The sequence below is a fragment of the Giraffa tippelskirchi genome, chromosome 8 (genome assembly GCF_054371585.1).
Source record: "Giraffa tippelskirchi isolate mGirTip1 chromosome 8, T2T-mGirTip1v1.2.pri, whole genome shotgun sequence".
Lineage (NCBI taxonomy): Eukaryota > Metazoa > Chordata > Mammalia > Artiodactyla > Giraffidae > Giraffa > Giraffa tippelskirchi.
In genome coordinates this window covers 26,870,220-26,885,816 of record NC_137282.1, presented here as the reverse complement: position 1 = coordinate 26,885,816, position 15,597 = coordinate 26,870,220, and the positions used below count along the sequence as shown (strand labels likewise).

Sequence of the window (15,597 nt, the reverse complement as noted above, 5' to 3'; positions counted from 1 at the left end):
TGTTAAATTTCTAATTTATTTCTGCTTTGGACCCAAGGAATTTTTATAAACACATGACTCAATATCCAATATCCAAGAGTGTGGGGAAAAAAATTAGTTGTATATTTTGACATTTGATATCTATATTCTTGTGTTAAATTCAGTAATAGAGTTCTCAATATCTGATGCAAATTTTTCTAATACTTTCATTTACTCATCTTATAGAATCCAATTATCTTGTAAATTTTTATCTTTTCATCTAATTCCTATTTTTTCCTTTTTTCTTGAATGTATTAATAGTTACATTGTTTTCATCTGCTGATTATAACATTTAAATCATCTATACGTCTTTTAGGTCTGTCAATTCTTTCTTTTGGTATTTATTATATGATTCTTTATATTAGTAAATATAGAAATAACTTTAAGAGCAAAATAATGTATATTTTTTAAATGTTGAGTTTGAGAGCTTTTATACATTCTTCTGCTAGACAAATAGAGGAGCTGATCACCTTAAAACTGAGCTGAGTAAAGCTTGGGTTTCAGTTTAATTAAGACCTCATCCATGTCTGGCTCATTCCTATTCTCATGATAGCTCCCAGCCTCAGGCCAAGAGCATATTCTCAGACCACCACATCCAACATTGTAAATGCTCTCCAAAAAATGTCCTCACAGATAACCAGCTCACCTTTTCAAGGCTCTCTCCTCTCCTGAACCATAGTCCCTCTAGTACATGTTGCTCTCTGATGCTAATAAAATTGATGCAACTCAAAACCATATAAGATAATAATTCACACCTACTATGCCAGTATTCTTGCCTGGAGAATCCTGTGGATGGAGGAGCCTGGTGGACTGCTGTCCATAGGGTCACACAGAGTCGGACACAACTGAAGCGACTTCGCATGCATGCATGCATTGGAGAAGGAAATGGCAGCCCACTCCAGTATTCTTGCCTGGAGAATCCCAGGGATGGAGGAGCCTAGCAGGCTGAGGTCTATGGGGTCAAACGGAGTCGGACATGACTGAAGCAACTTAGCAGCAGCAGCAGGCTGGCTGTAAACAAAAGATACAGACAATAACAAGTGTTGACAAGGACACAGAGAAATTTGAAACCTCATTCATTCCTGATGAGAATATAAAATGATGCAGCCACTTTGGAATTCTTTTGGCAGTTCCTCAAACTGTTAAACAGAGTTACCACATAATCCAGCATTTCTACCCTAGGTAAATACCCAAAATAACTAAAAATATATGTCCATACAAAAATGTCTACATAGATGTTCATAGTGGCAACATCCAAAGTAGTGGAAAGTGGAAACAGTACACACATTCTTTAAATAATGAACAGCTGAATAAATACTTACATGTTATTTGACAAAAGGAATAAAATAACAATATATACTACAATATGAACGGACTTGAAAACATTATGTTATGTGAAAGAAGTTACAAAGGACACATATTGTATGACCCCATGCATATAAAATGCTCAGAATAACCAAAGCTATAAAGAAACAATATTAGCCTAGTGCCCAGGACTTGTGGAATGGGGGAGGAAGGATTATGGAGTGAATGCAAACAGATATGGGATTTATCTTGAGTTGATAAAAATGTTTCAAACTTAAATTTTGGCGATGCTTGTACAACTTTGTGAATATACTAAAAACCATTGGCTAGTAAATTTCAAATGGTTAATTGCATGGTATATCAATTAGACAATAAAGATGCTAAATAGTTACACAAAAGTGCGGTGGAAATTACAGTCAAGTATGAGCACACAATATTATATTAAAATTACATCAGAAGAAAACACTTGAATTATGTATCATAATATTTATATTCATTTTAAGTGTATCATCATTTATTTAAATGTATGATCATGAGTTTGGCAGTTGCTTGCTAATCCAATTTCTATATTTCTGCCAGTATCATTTAATTTTTAAAGGAACCTTTAGGAGATCAAAAAGTCTTTCTACATTTTTCTGCCAGAAACGATGGTAAACAGAGTTGAAGATGGGTTTCTTTCACAGTTGACATAAGATCCTGATCTACTTAGAAAAATCACTGCTATTACAAGAACACGCTCCCTCAAGCCTAGTGTTCTGTAGCAGTAGAATTGGAACCATTCATTCTCACAGCACACTTTTCTGAGAAGTACTTGATATGACTCATTTCTACTTTTGGGTCACAATTTTTCCCTGTAAGTTCAAACTTTCTATTGCATTCAGTGCTAGCAAAGCAAAGATAAGGATAAAAAGCCCAACAGCAGAAATGTACGTAGTATCATCCCTCTTTGTATTTCAGAATGAAAAACGCAGAGTGGAAGGCTTGCATGATTCCAAAACTTCAAATAGATAATAACATTTAAAGCCAAGTAATATGAACTATATGAGGATAATGATATTAATAATTTCTAGTTTTAAGTATCTGTATGTGGCAGAAATTGTATAAAATTGTATAACCTTCCAAACAATTCTGCATGGGTACAAAAGAAGAGACATGAGCTCAGAGAGGCCAAGCATGTTGCCTTGAGGCTACAGATAATAAGCAGTGCACAGACCCTAAATAAAATAAAGTATCCTTGGCTCATGTCATATATATATCTAATTTATATGTATATATACACACATACATGACATAATCATATATAGTACAATATCATATGAGCAATAATTGTTTCATATCAGTTTACAGTTTTTGAAATTTATTCATCAAGGCTCAGAAACAGTAAGTGTCTTGCTTCCAAGTTAACTAGCTACAGCTAAGACTAGACTCAAATTTAAGACTTCTGCTGAAAAGACATTTAAATATGTTAAGGGATTCCTGTGGTATAATTTCTTGCCTTGGATGAATACCAAGATTTCTGTTTCAGGTCAAGGAGCTGACATCTTTTGTTAACTTTTCTTCTTTCCCATATCTGTCCTGTTTCAGTTTAGGTGTCTGAACTGTGCATTGCATTAGCAGACATCCACTTTGATTTTCTCTCTCTTCCAATTTGCCCCTCTCTTATTCAAACTGCTCATTAGAAGCTGTGTGCAGATCTTCAAGTGAATCAAGAAGCTGAATAATTACATAATGGTATCAGAGCTCCAGTACTTTGGGGAGGGTGATAATACCTGACCAATCAACTTTTTTTCATAACATCCACTGAGCAATTCCACTATTCAACTCTCCGCGTCATTTAAATGATACAAGCCACAACTGCCTACTTTATCAAAACACTTCCTCTGAATTTACCACTTCCTAATCTAAAAAGAGCCACCTTTCAGAACATGTCTACAGTGATGAACTCTACTAATTTAAAAGAGGGTACAGCGGTGTGTTGGTGAGAAAAGAATAATAATAAAATAAATTCAGAGAACATGTAGGGCTTATGGATTTTGGATTCAGGGTCTTTAATATTCTTAGTATGTTGGCTCACTTCTTTCTCTTCCCTGTCGCCGAATTCCCAAGTAACAGAATGATGTCTTCTTACCCATACTACCAACTGTATTATATTATAAAAATTTTATTGAAAAGGAAGCTTTTTTTGTGCCCTGTTACTTTGGTCTGCTTTAATTTTACTCTCTTCCCTTTCTTTTGATTATTTTTCACATTTAACTCTTTCGAGAAATATGGTGCTGGCAAACATTACCAATTTCAACACTCTATCCTCCTGGACACAACTGGCCAGGGATGGACATGTGATCCAAGCGGGCCAATTTAAAAGTCTCTTTAGAGACTTTTCTAAATGGAGCTGGCAGAAAAGATTATTGGCTCAGATGGTAAAGAATCTACCTGCAACACAGGAGACCTGGGTTTGATCCCTGGGTAGGGAAGATTCCCTGGAGAAGGAAACAGCTACCTGTGCCAGTATTCTTGCCTGGAGAATTCCATAGACAGAGGAGCTTGGCAGGTTACAGTCCATGGGATCGCAAAGAGTCAGATACAACTGAGAGACTAATACTTTGACACACTTCCACAAAATATCTCATAGCCCCAGTTTACCCTTTGTCGAATCCCCCCAACTTTCTCTCCCATGTCTACAGTAAAATTACTTTTAAATGTTTCTATTCATCTATTTTCCTATTTCTATTAAATTCAGTCCAATCAGAGTTTTGTCTCGTTATTCTCATTAATGTCACCTACAACCCCCGTGTTACTTATCTTATATGCAATATTTGACAAAGTCAATCACGTTTTCTACACTTTCTTCACCTGGCTTCCAGGACATAACACTCTCTGGGCTTTCATCTGACCTCTTTTGCACCAAGTTTTCAGTCTCAGTTTTGAGTTCTTCCTCCTCACCTAGACCATATAAATTTTCAGTTCCAAGATATTCAGACCTTGAACCTCTTCTCTATCACACTCACTTTTTTGCTAATCTCATCCAGTCACTTAGCATTAGATATTATTTGTACACTAATAATGCCTTGGTTTCTCTGCGAACCCCAGTCTGCTTACGTGAACTCCAGACTCACATCCTTGCACTTGGCCATCTACCAACAGTCCCTTCATTTTGAGCTTGATAGGGTGACTTGCTTTGGTTAATGGAACATGGTGGGAAGCGGCAATGTGCAAGTTCTAGGCCTAGGCTTTAAGAAAAATCAAATCTTCTGCCCTCTAAGAAATATGCTTCAATCATCCTGCTAGTCCAAGAAGACAGTGGAACAACTGTGTCCTAACCCATAGGCTGGAGCCACACCCAGGCAAGCTCAGTTCCTGCCAGATGACACCAGCCAACAGTAAATCCATTCAGCTTTTGGAACGCTTTGCTACATGCCATCTTTGTGACAACAGCAAATTAAACTCAACTCCGAATTTTCCTCTAACATTTTTTTTTCACTCAGCCATTCTCAATAACGGTGAGGACAATTCCACTTTTCTCACTTCTCAGGCCAAAAAAACTTAAGTTATTCTTGGCATCTTTCTTCTTCTGACACTCCACATTTGAACCATCAGATAATCCTATTTGTTCTACCTTTAAAATTTGTCTGCATTACAACCATCTCTCAAGCTTGCTAATTAACCTGGTGCAAGCCACCACCAGCTCTTGCTTAGAATGTGGCAATAGCCTGCCAAATGGTCTCCCTGTGTCTATTAATAGCTGCCCTGACGCTTACAGAGTTTGTCTTCAAACTCTTTATTGATGAAGTAGCAGCACATAAGAACAAGGGGATCAATCAGAATCAACATTCCTGAAAGCAAATCTATACAATACTGGACAATTTTGCTTCACTTCTCTGTACTTAAATTATCTGTAAGATGATAGATTCTTAAAAGTCCTTTTCTCATTTACATTTCTCTGTTTATTATTGAACATCATCACGTACTCTGAGAATTGTGTGGATATCCTTGGTTTTAATTTAATTACTCTACAGAAAGAATTCGTGGTTCAAATAATCCAAGAGAATATCAAGAAATTAACATAGGATAGCCTGAAAAATATTGAGAAAAGTATTTATTGCCACAAAGACTAAACCACCGTTGCAAATTCCCAACACCTTCAGCTCTGCCTTATATTTACAAAAGACATAGAAGATAAGGAGTTTATTAATTTAGAAGGAAGAAAAAACTATTAACATAAGTCATTAATAGTAATACAGCATTACAAAGCAAAGTGCTTTTGTGACCAGTCCTTGAATATTCTTTGTATTTAGAGATAGCAGCTGTCATACTGATATATAAACTGTATGTGTGGGTGCTTACTTTTTACACAAAACCAATAATATTTTGCAATATGAACATGAAACCATCATCTCTTGATTTGTAATTGTACCATTCATTGAAGATCTTAAAGCAGTGTATTTAAACTGTTTTCACCTTTGGTCTCATCAGATTTAAAAGCTTTTATTTATTTTTTAACTTAATTTTATTTTTCTGTGTCTCTTGTATACAATATGTAGCTAGATTTTGCTTTTCTTTAATCCATTCTGACAAACTCTATTTATTTTATTTTTGGCTTCATTGTGCAGCATGCAGGACCTTAATTCCCTAACCAGGGATTGAACCTGTGCCCCACTGCATTGGGAGCACAGAGTCTTAATCACTGGATTGCCAGAGAAGTCCCTAAAATCTTTTATTTTTAAGAAACATGAACATTACAGCGTGCATTTTCCTACCCTTAAAAGCTAATGCAGAAGAAGTTTCGTATCTACAAAATGGAATACTATGCAAACATTCATTTATATTGATATGGAAGAAACCTTCAAGATACAGGCAAAAAAAGGGAGGGGTAGAACAATCTTTGTAGTATGCAATCTTTTGCTAGGAAAGTGGAGAAGTAATATGTCTTTATATATAAAGAAACACTGAAGGATACGGCAGAAACACAAAATGTGGTTGTGTCCCACTTATACCCTTTATAAGTCATTTTGATTTTTAAGCCATGAAAATTTTTTTAAAAACCTATAAAACTTAGAGTATTTTCATATTATTGGATAAAAACAAAATAAAACATATACATACAAAAAGAGCTTTCTTTCACCTCCCTCTTCTGGAAGCAGATTAAGATAGAAAGGGAGAATAATAGCTTGTTACTGTGCCTTTTCCAACTATTGTCTTCATTTTTATGAGAATGAGGATATAAAAAGAATGCTGCTATTTTTGCCAGGCTACTGTGTACTGTAAAGTGAATGTTTTTAGAAGAGTCTTTTTTGTATTCACTTGGAATTAAAACTTATTTCCGTCCACAGCTGCTTTTGGATGCTTGTAGCTATAATCGGAGTGCTGCAGATGACTCGCCAGCCAGGAGCCCGAGGAACAAAGTGGCAGAAGCTGGTCCCTCTGCTTGTTTGTGTCCATGCTCTGCTTCGGCTGCTGTTGTTTCTGGAAGGGCTGACATTAATGCAGTGAAATCAATCCGTTTTGCATGACACTTAATATTTTCATTTGCTGTGTAATCATGTACATAATCTCTACTCCTGATGAACCCTGAAGTAGGCCTGGGAGGGTGTCCACATTTATTGAACAGAAGGAAAACATAGCAATGCTAGTTTTCTAAAAGCCAAGTAAAAAGAATTTTATGGATATTAACTAACTCTTTATAATGATCTGTAATTTCCTTGGTTTCTCATATATCTCAGTTTGGTGAATAATTTAGCCATATGGCTAATACATGTATCCAAACCAAAATATGTATAATCCATAATACATACCTCCAAAAATACAGAAGATTCTGTTACTTCTGTTTCTACTTAATGTTCTATGACTGGTTGACTCTCAATATTCCTACAGATACCAGCAATGGCACTGTCAACTACATATTTGTGTGTAAATTCTTCAAAATTTTTAGAAAAAAATATGAGTCCCAATCAATAATTATACATATTTGTTGACTGGATTTGGTAGAGAAAAAAGAGCTTCCTTGGTAACTCAGATGGTAAAGAATCTGCCTGCAATGCAGGAGACCCAGGTTCAGTCCCTGGGGTGGGAAAATCCCCTGGAGAATGGCAACCCACTCCACTATTCCGCCTTAAGGATTCCATGGACGGAGCAGCCTGGCAGGCTACAGTCCATGGGGTCACAAAAAGTCGGACATGACTGAGCAACAAAGCAAAGCCCAAGGAAAAAAAAATGCTAAGAAAAATGGCTAAGAATTGAGTCATCTCTGTATTTGAATGACATCCAATATGAAAGAGTTCTCAAAGAACTGCTAACCCAGCAAGTTACACGAACAAAGACAGAAGTGTAATTCTTAATGGAAATTTATTCCAGCTATTCACCACCTTAGTGATTAATCTGAAACCTTTCCATCTATGGATTCTGCAAATTGAATAATTTTTTTAAATAATTTGATAAAACTTAACAAAATGGTCATCTCTGGAAATGTGCAGAAATCCCACACATCTTGTCCTACAGAGTTGTTTTCTTAAATTTGCAAAAGAGGGAACACAGGTAGCTATGCTAGTATGCTATTTATAACATCAAATGACCTCTTAACTATCAACTACTATCTCACTACTATCACAGGTAGTCCTGTGTACTGGGCAGCAAATTTCAAGATGTTTCAGCAAATGCTTATTTAAAGATAATTGAAACAATGTTCAAGTAACCATCTTCTTTATGTGTTGGCGGGTAATTTCACACTGACCTCAAGCCACTCCAGCCTCCTGAAGGGCCGTCTCAACTATCAAAGACGCAGTTATGGTCAATTTAATTTTTAGTACTAAGAATATGTTAATATGATTGTTCAGAATTGTAACCCAAGACTAATAATCTCTCTATATAGTTGCTGATGTTAAATAGAACATTAAGTTCAGAGACATCCTTATTAATCATATATTTACAATTTGTTACACTTGCAAATTTTTTAAGAAGGATAAACAATAATAATAGTGCTCTAGAGATGATCTTTTGAAACACGTCTCCCCACTTTCAGAATGTCTTTTTTAACTTTTTCATGTTGAAAAAGTGATACTTCCTTGAGCTCCTGTAACAGCCTTTCACTGAATGTTATATTGCAATTATATCTGTTTACATGTTCATTTCTCCTTGAAGACATTTAAAGTCTAAGGGGCAGGAATTATCTTATTCATGAATAGTGCATGAACATACACTGAATTTGGGGGGGGAGGCTGTCAAGCAAGGTTTGCTTCTATTTTTACTGAAATATAATCGGCATGTAAGTTATATTAGTTTCAGGTGTACAACATAAGTACGTTTTTTTAAAGAACTTTTTGATGTGGACCATTTTTTAAGTCTTTATTGTTATAATACTGCTTTTATTTTATGCTTTGGTTTTTTGGCTGCAAGGAAGGTGGGAAATTAGTTCCCGACCAGGGATCAAACCCACATTCCCTGAACTGGAAGGCGGAGTCTTGACTACTGGACCACCAAGGAAGCTCCCAACATAGCTACTTGATAATTTTATATATTAGAAAATGATCACTCACAAGAAGTCTATTAATATCCATCTCCTCGCATAGTTACAATACTTTTCCTGGTCATGAGAACTTTTAAAGTCTTCTCTCTTAGCAACCCTCAAATATGCAATACAATCTTTTTAACGATAGTCACCACACTGCACAACATTGAATTTAATAGAAGGATATGGCTGTCTCCCATCTCAGGGCCACAGGTACCCAGGCCTCTATTTAACAAACATATATTAAATTCCTGTGATAAGATTTGTCAGTACATTAGGACAAGAAAATGAAAAGAAAAGAACAAAAATCCAGAGATGCTCCAAGCTGATCTCCGCTCAGTGTCATCTGGTGAAAGATGTGGACACACAGGCAGTGATTATAGTACCAGGAGAGCAAGGCTGTCAACGTCAGTGAGAAGCGAAGGTGGCGCTTGAGTGAAGTCCAGGAAAGCAAGCTCGAGTGTGTTCAGTCAGAGGAGAGAAGAGCACACAAAAAACACGGATCCATGAGGCCCCCCGGCAGTGAGCACGATGAAAACCTCAGTGGGTCTGGGGGCACAGACGGGAGGCGGCCCTGGAATGGAGGCCTGAGTCCAGACGTGGAGGACTGTGTGCTTCCGTCCTATGGACTAAAAGACACAAGTGGGAAAGCAGGAGAGAGAAATGAACAGTGTGGAGGCTCGATTAGAAGCAGAGGAGAGATGAAGAAAGAAAAACAACAATGAAGCTACTTTGAAAACAGCTACTTTCTAGCTGGGCAGAAAGTAACTGGCTAAAGTATTTACATATGTAATTAAATTTTATCCTCACAACCACCCCATGGGTTAAGTGCTAATAATTACCATTATTTCCACTTATAAATGAGAAAGGCTTCATGGTGTGCAGGCAGGCAAATGGTACAATCAAAATTCACACCCAGATAAATGTTACTCCAAAGTGTATACATAGAATCACTAAGTCTACGCCTTATATCTAACTTTAAAAATGAAATATTGCCATTTGAGACAATAAAAATGGACCTGGAAAGTGTTGTGCTTTGTGAAGAGAGACAGAGAAAGACAAATACTGTATGTTTTCATTTATATGTAGAATTTAAAAAATCAAACAAATGAACAAACAAAACAAACAGATTCACAAATATTGTCCCTCCGCCCTTTCTAAATCCAGCTTGAACATCTGGAAGTTCACGGTTCACGTATTGCTGAAGCCTGGCTTGGAGAATTTTGAGCATTACTTTACTAGCGTGTGAGATGAGTGCGATTGTGCGATAGTTTGAGCATTCTTTGGCGTTGCCTTTCTTTGGGATTGGAATGAAGACTGACCTTTTCCAGTCCTGTGGCCACTGCTGAGTTTTCCAAATTTGCTGGCGTATCGAGTGCAGCGCTTTCACAGCATCACCTTTGAGGATTTGAAATAGCTCAACTGGAATTCCATCACCTCCACTAGCTTTGTTCGTAGTGATGCTTTCTAAGGCCCACTTGACTTCACATTCCAGAAATAAGTGAAAGGTTTAATAGGTACAAAGTGTTAGGTATAAAATAAATAAGTTACAAGGATGGACTGTACAGGACAAGGAATATAGTCAATATTTCACTAACATAATTAATAACTGTGTATAAAGTATATCCTATCAAAATTATCAAATGACTATGTTGTACACCTGAAATTAATATATTAATAATACTGCAAAAGTCAACTATATTTCAATTTTTTAAAAAATGGATGTTACTTGGAATATGACCCAGAGGAAATAAAAAACAAAAACAAAACAGTGTATGAGCCCTGGCCATTCTCATTAGGCATCTTCTGTTCTCCCTAGAGGCACATCCAGGAACTTCTCCCACAGGGCAAACGGACTCGGACTGCAAAAAGTACATGACATTGAGGTGATTACCTGTAACGTGTGTTGTTACACTAATGCAATTCTTAACTGAAGGTGTATCATAGAAGGCTTTTATCAACTGCACAGGCTCAATTTCCATGGAGCCCTGAAGCTACTGAAGGAAAAAAAAAACAAACAAAACAAAGCACTACAAGGGTAGCATGGCAGCATATGCAAATGGACTTTACAGAATATATAATTTTTGGGCAAACTGCCTGACATCCCTGCTATTTTATGTACTCTATTGTTTGGATATCCATATTATGAGTTTGCTCTCCTCTGGCCTGTGAAATTGATCTTTTGATTTTTCTTTTCAATTCATTTCAGTAGGTGTTCTAATTTACATTTAAAATATATGGGCAATGAAGTAATAGCCCCTAGAGACTCTCCATTATGCTGATACTAGGAAGTATGAACATGAGCATATTATATTGGCCAATCTCTCAGGAAGAGTGAGAGACGGGGCCCAGAACAGATGGGGGCCTCTCAACCATGACCTACTTAGCTATGTTTTCCTTCCTCTGACTTGCCATTTCAGCTTTTAAAAAGCAAGGCATCAAGTAAATGTTAAGTGCAGGGATTTATTTATTTATTTAATTTCTGGCAGCTGAAAAATATAGATGGATTAAGTGTGTGGTCTCATAGCTAGAAAGCTACTTACATCTATCATCACATGGGTTTGACTTGGTGGTTGGGAACTTCAATCCACATTTAATTAAACTCCTTTGCTTTTTCAAATGAAATCTCAGGAGTGAGTGTGCATGCGCGCACGCATGCACACACACACACACACACACACAGTATTTGCATTAGAGCAAGGCTTCTGTTTCTGCTGAAAGCTGATTGATTTCATTGCATTCTGACTGCTTCATCTCCACAGAAAAAGTGTAATAGGTCCCCTTTTTGTCTGTGCACTCTAACTTATTTTATTTGTGAAGAATTCGGAATTTGAGTTGTATGAGTACTAATGAAGGCTTGCTCCTTGAATTTAGTGTGAATTTCTACCATAATGCTGCAAAGTTTTAGCAATAATATATAATGTAACATATAAAATTTTGACCAAATTAAAAGACTCAGAATGTTTTATTTTATAAAAGACATCTGTATAATACATAGAAATTAATGTCAACATTAGTGCCTTTCACAAAGATCTGACATTCTCAATAATTAAAAGAAATGAAGAATAGCAAAAGATTTCATGAGTTATGCTCTATACACTTTGCAAAGTAAACACAAATATATTATGACCTGTATCAGATGAGACAGAAGGGAAAGAAGTGTGGTGGGATATGAGTAAGTAGACATTATATATGTTACAATCAGGACATCACAGATTTTCTACTAATTTCCATTTACATATCTATATTCTTCTGAGGATCTCAAAGAACTTTATATTAAGTCATAAGCCAAATCAGCCTATTACAAGTAGACATTATATTGTTGTTAGAATATGCCCAGTCACAAAACAAGCAAGTAATTATATATTAACTTTTATCATAAAGAATAATTATGGTGGCTCACATGGTAAAGAATCTGCCTGTAGTATAGAAGACCTGGATTTGATCCCTGGGTCGAGAAGATCCCATGGAGTAGGAAATGGCAACCCACTCCAGTATTCTTGCCTGGGAAATCCCATGGACAAGGAGCCTGGAGGGCCACAGTCCATGGGATTGCCAAAAATTGGACACGACTGAGAGATTAACACTTTTTTTCACTTTTTCACAATATGTCCTACCTCAAAACAAGCAAGTGATCATATACCAACTTTTATCATAAAGAATAATCGTAAGTTATTTCTAACAATTTTCTTCTGTTTTCATGAAAATGCTTTTCATAAATGTCTAAATATTTGCCTTCTATTATTCACTTTCATATTACTAGTCTATTATAAGATAATATTGCCTATTTCTTATGACAAAAGATTGCAATTGCAAATGCAAACTGAAGAATTAAAAGTTGAAACAAATACTAAGATTTAGGAATCAAGAAAAATTAGAGTAATAATGTCTGAATTATTAACACATAAGCGATAATGAAGAAATTACGTTAACCAAATTTTATAGTTCCCATGAGAAAGAATTACGTTATTAGGCAAATATTTTATGTCAGGCCACACAAGCTGTTTTGAATATTGTTTTGTTGTTATCAGTGTGACGAATATGTGGTTTGCAGGATGAGACCTGCTACAGTAATACGAATCATTTCTTTGAGATCAGCTCAACCCAAAGCCCAGTCTAGAATCACATCATATACTTAATTACCTCAACTATTCATGTTAAAAAAAAAAAAAAAAACGTTTTTGTCAAGTTAGGTTAGTAATTAAGAGAAACCTTGACTGAATGCCCAACCAACAAGGACCTACTACAGCACATGGAACTCTGTTCAATGTTAAGTGGCAGCCTGGATGGGAGAGGAATTTAGGGGGAGAATGGATACATGTATATGTATGCCTGAGTCCCTTCGCTGTTCACCTGAAACTTCCAAAACATTGTTAATTGGCTATAGTGAAAGTCACTCAGTCGTGTCTGACTCTTTGCGACCCTATGGGCTATACAGTCCATGGAATTCTCCAGGCCAGGATACTGGAGTGGGTAGCCTTTCCCTTCTCTAGGGGATCTTCCAAACCCAGGGATCAAACCCAGGGCTCCTGCATTGCAGGCAGATTCTTTACAAGCTGAGCCACAAGGGAATACCCCAATATAAAATAGAAAGTTTGAAAAAAAATTGATTGGATGCCTGGCTTATTAAATAAATGCTTCATATCATCTAAATTCAGCATATATTTATAAAACTTTCTCAATTTTATTATTATGCAAGTAGTCCTAACAATCATTACAAATTATCATACATGAAATAAACAAGTTGCCAAATTCAGACTGGGGCGTGTCTTGTGAGGGCACAGTGGCCAGGCCAATACTTGAGGGGTTACAGGAGGCATTGCTTGGGGGACTGGCGCTGATCATACTACGTTCATCTTTACAGAATGTAGATGAAGACACTGCTTAGTCATGGTCTGTATTTTGCCATTACGTAAGACCTGGCTTAGTTCAAGGCTGCTGAATCCCAGCAGGGGCCATGTAGCCTATTCAAAAAGGACACTGGAGAGCAGTTTAATAAAGAGTATATTTACAGAGATGTGCGCAGGGCTTTGGGAACCAAGGAGGATGTGGAAGCATCCTGGCAGCAACAGAAAGTCATCATTAGTCCTGGGCTCAAAGAAGCAAAGTTAGGCAACTTCAGCTGTGGGGGCGGGATGCTGAAGAGGGGCTCTGGCCTCTGGGAGAGGAGGACAGCCATCAACCCTAGGAAAGGAACTGGTGAGTAACATCCCAATCTCACAGTTCTTATGTCTTCTGATAATCTGCCCAACATTTCTACTGGCTGAGGCCGGTCAGAAGGCAGAGAGCAAGAGAGAGATCATTAATTCAAGTCTCTAAAGATCGGCCTCCTACAGTAGGAAATAAGTGAGCGAGGCAGAAACAGTTCGGAGGGACAAATAATAGCCAGCACAGTAGGCCTGCTGAAGTGTAATGACCACAGTGCTGGCGGTAGGGATGTAAGCTGGTGCAGCCACTATGGAGAACTGTATGGGGCTTCCTTAAAAGCAAAACAAAAAACCCCCCTAAAAACAGAACTACCGAATACTCTTACAATCCCACTCCTGGGCATATATGTAGAGAAAATCGTAATTCAAAAAGATACATAAAACCCAATGTTCACCGCAGCACTATTTACAACAGCCAAGACACGGAAGCAAGCTAAGAGTCCCTCAACAGATGAATGACTAAAGAAGATGTGGCACATGTCTACAATGGAATAGCAACTCAGCCCTACAAAAGATAATGCTGTTTGAATGAAATAACGTCATGTGCAGCAACATGGACGGACCTAGAGATTATCATACTAAGTGAAGTAAGCCAGATAAAGATAAATATCATGTGATATCACTTATATGTTGAATTAAAAAAAAAGATACAAGTGAACTTACTTCTGAAACAAAAACTCACAGACATAGAAAACAAACTTACAGTTACCAGGGGAAAGGGCAGGTGTGGGGAGGGATAAATTAGGAAGCTGGGATTAATACACATACAACACTATATATAAAATAATCAACAAGGACGTATTATATAGCATGGGGAACTATAACTCAATATTTTATAATAAACTATAAGAGAAAAGAATCTGAAGAACATAAATGAATAGATGTGCTGTACACCTAAAACTAACACAATATTTTAATTCAAATTATATTTCAAATATATAGAATAAGAGCCAAAATGAAGGTCCTGACAGTGGAAATAGAAGCAGCAGTGGAGGCAGTGTGGAGCCTATATGCCACAGCATTATCTATAATAAAGCTATTTTTTAAAACCTCAAAGTAAGCAACACAACTTCTCCTTATTTAAAGTTCATCTGAAAAGATGCAATAAAACTATGAATTTGCTGAAAATTGCAACTCTCCCACCCATCGCTCATCATGATTCTCTAAACTGAACAAATAATGGAAATTATCAACCCCATCTATACAGCACAGATATTTGTCTTTATACTGAATATGCTTTTTTCTGAAATGATAAATGCTGCATTTTAAATGATTTTTATTTCTTTCTCGTACAGACTTCATTTCTGACTTTATGTCTTGGCAAGTTGAAGATTTCAGCATTGCTTTCAATTTGACTCAAATGCAAATTACATTTTTGTTTCAAATGCAAACAAATTGCAATTATCTGGTGGTAAATGTTTTCTAGAATGCCTTTTGCAGGACTTAAGTATTTTGCAGGAAAATATGTCATGCATAAAACCCTTGATGTATGAATTCTCACAGCCCCTGCCTTTCTTTATGAATCTTCTGAGAAGACAACAAAAGACAAAATAAAATCAGTTGTTCCCA

General features: G+C 36.7%; 1 protein-coding gene across 1 annotated transcript in view; it reads right to left on the bottom strand.

Moving 5' to 3' along the window:
• LOC145518095 (uncharacterized) overlaps nucleotides 1-15,597 on the bottom strand; it is a 574,529-nt gene that overhangs the window by 161,165 nt on the left and 397,767 nt on the right. Inside the window, exon 13 of the mRNA XM_081521690.1 lies at nucleotides 778-1,029. The gene's annotated coding sequence lies outside the window, so the exon portion shown is untranslated. The remainder of the gene's footprint in view (nucleotides 1-777; nucleotides 1,030-15,597) is intronic.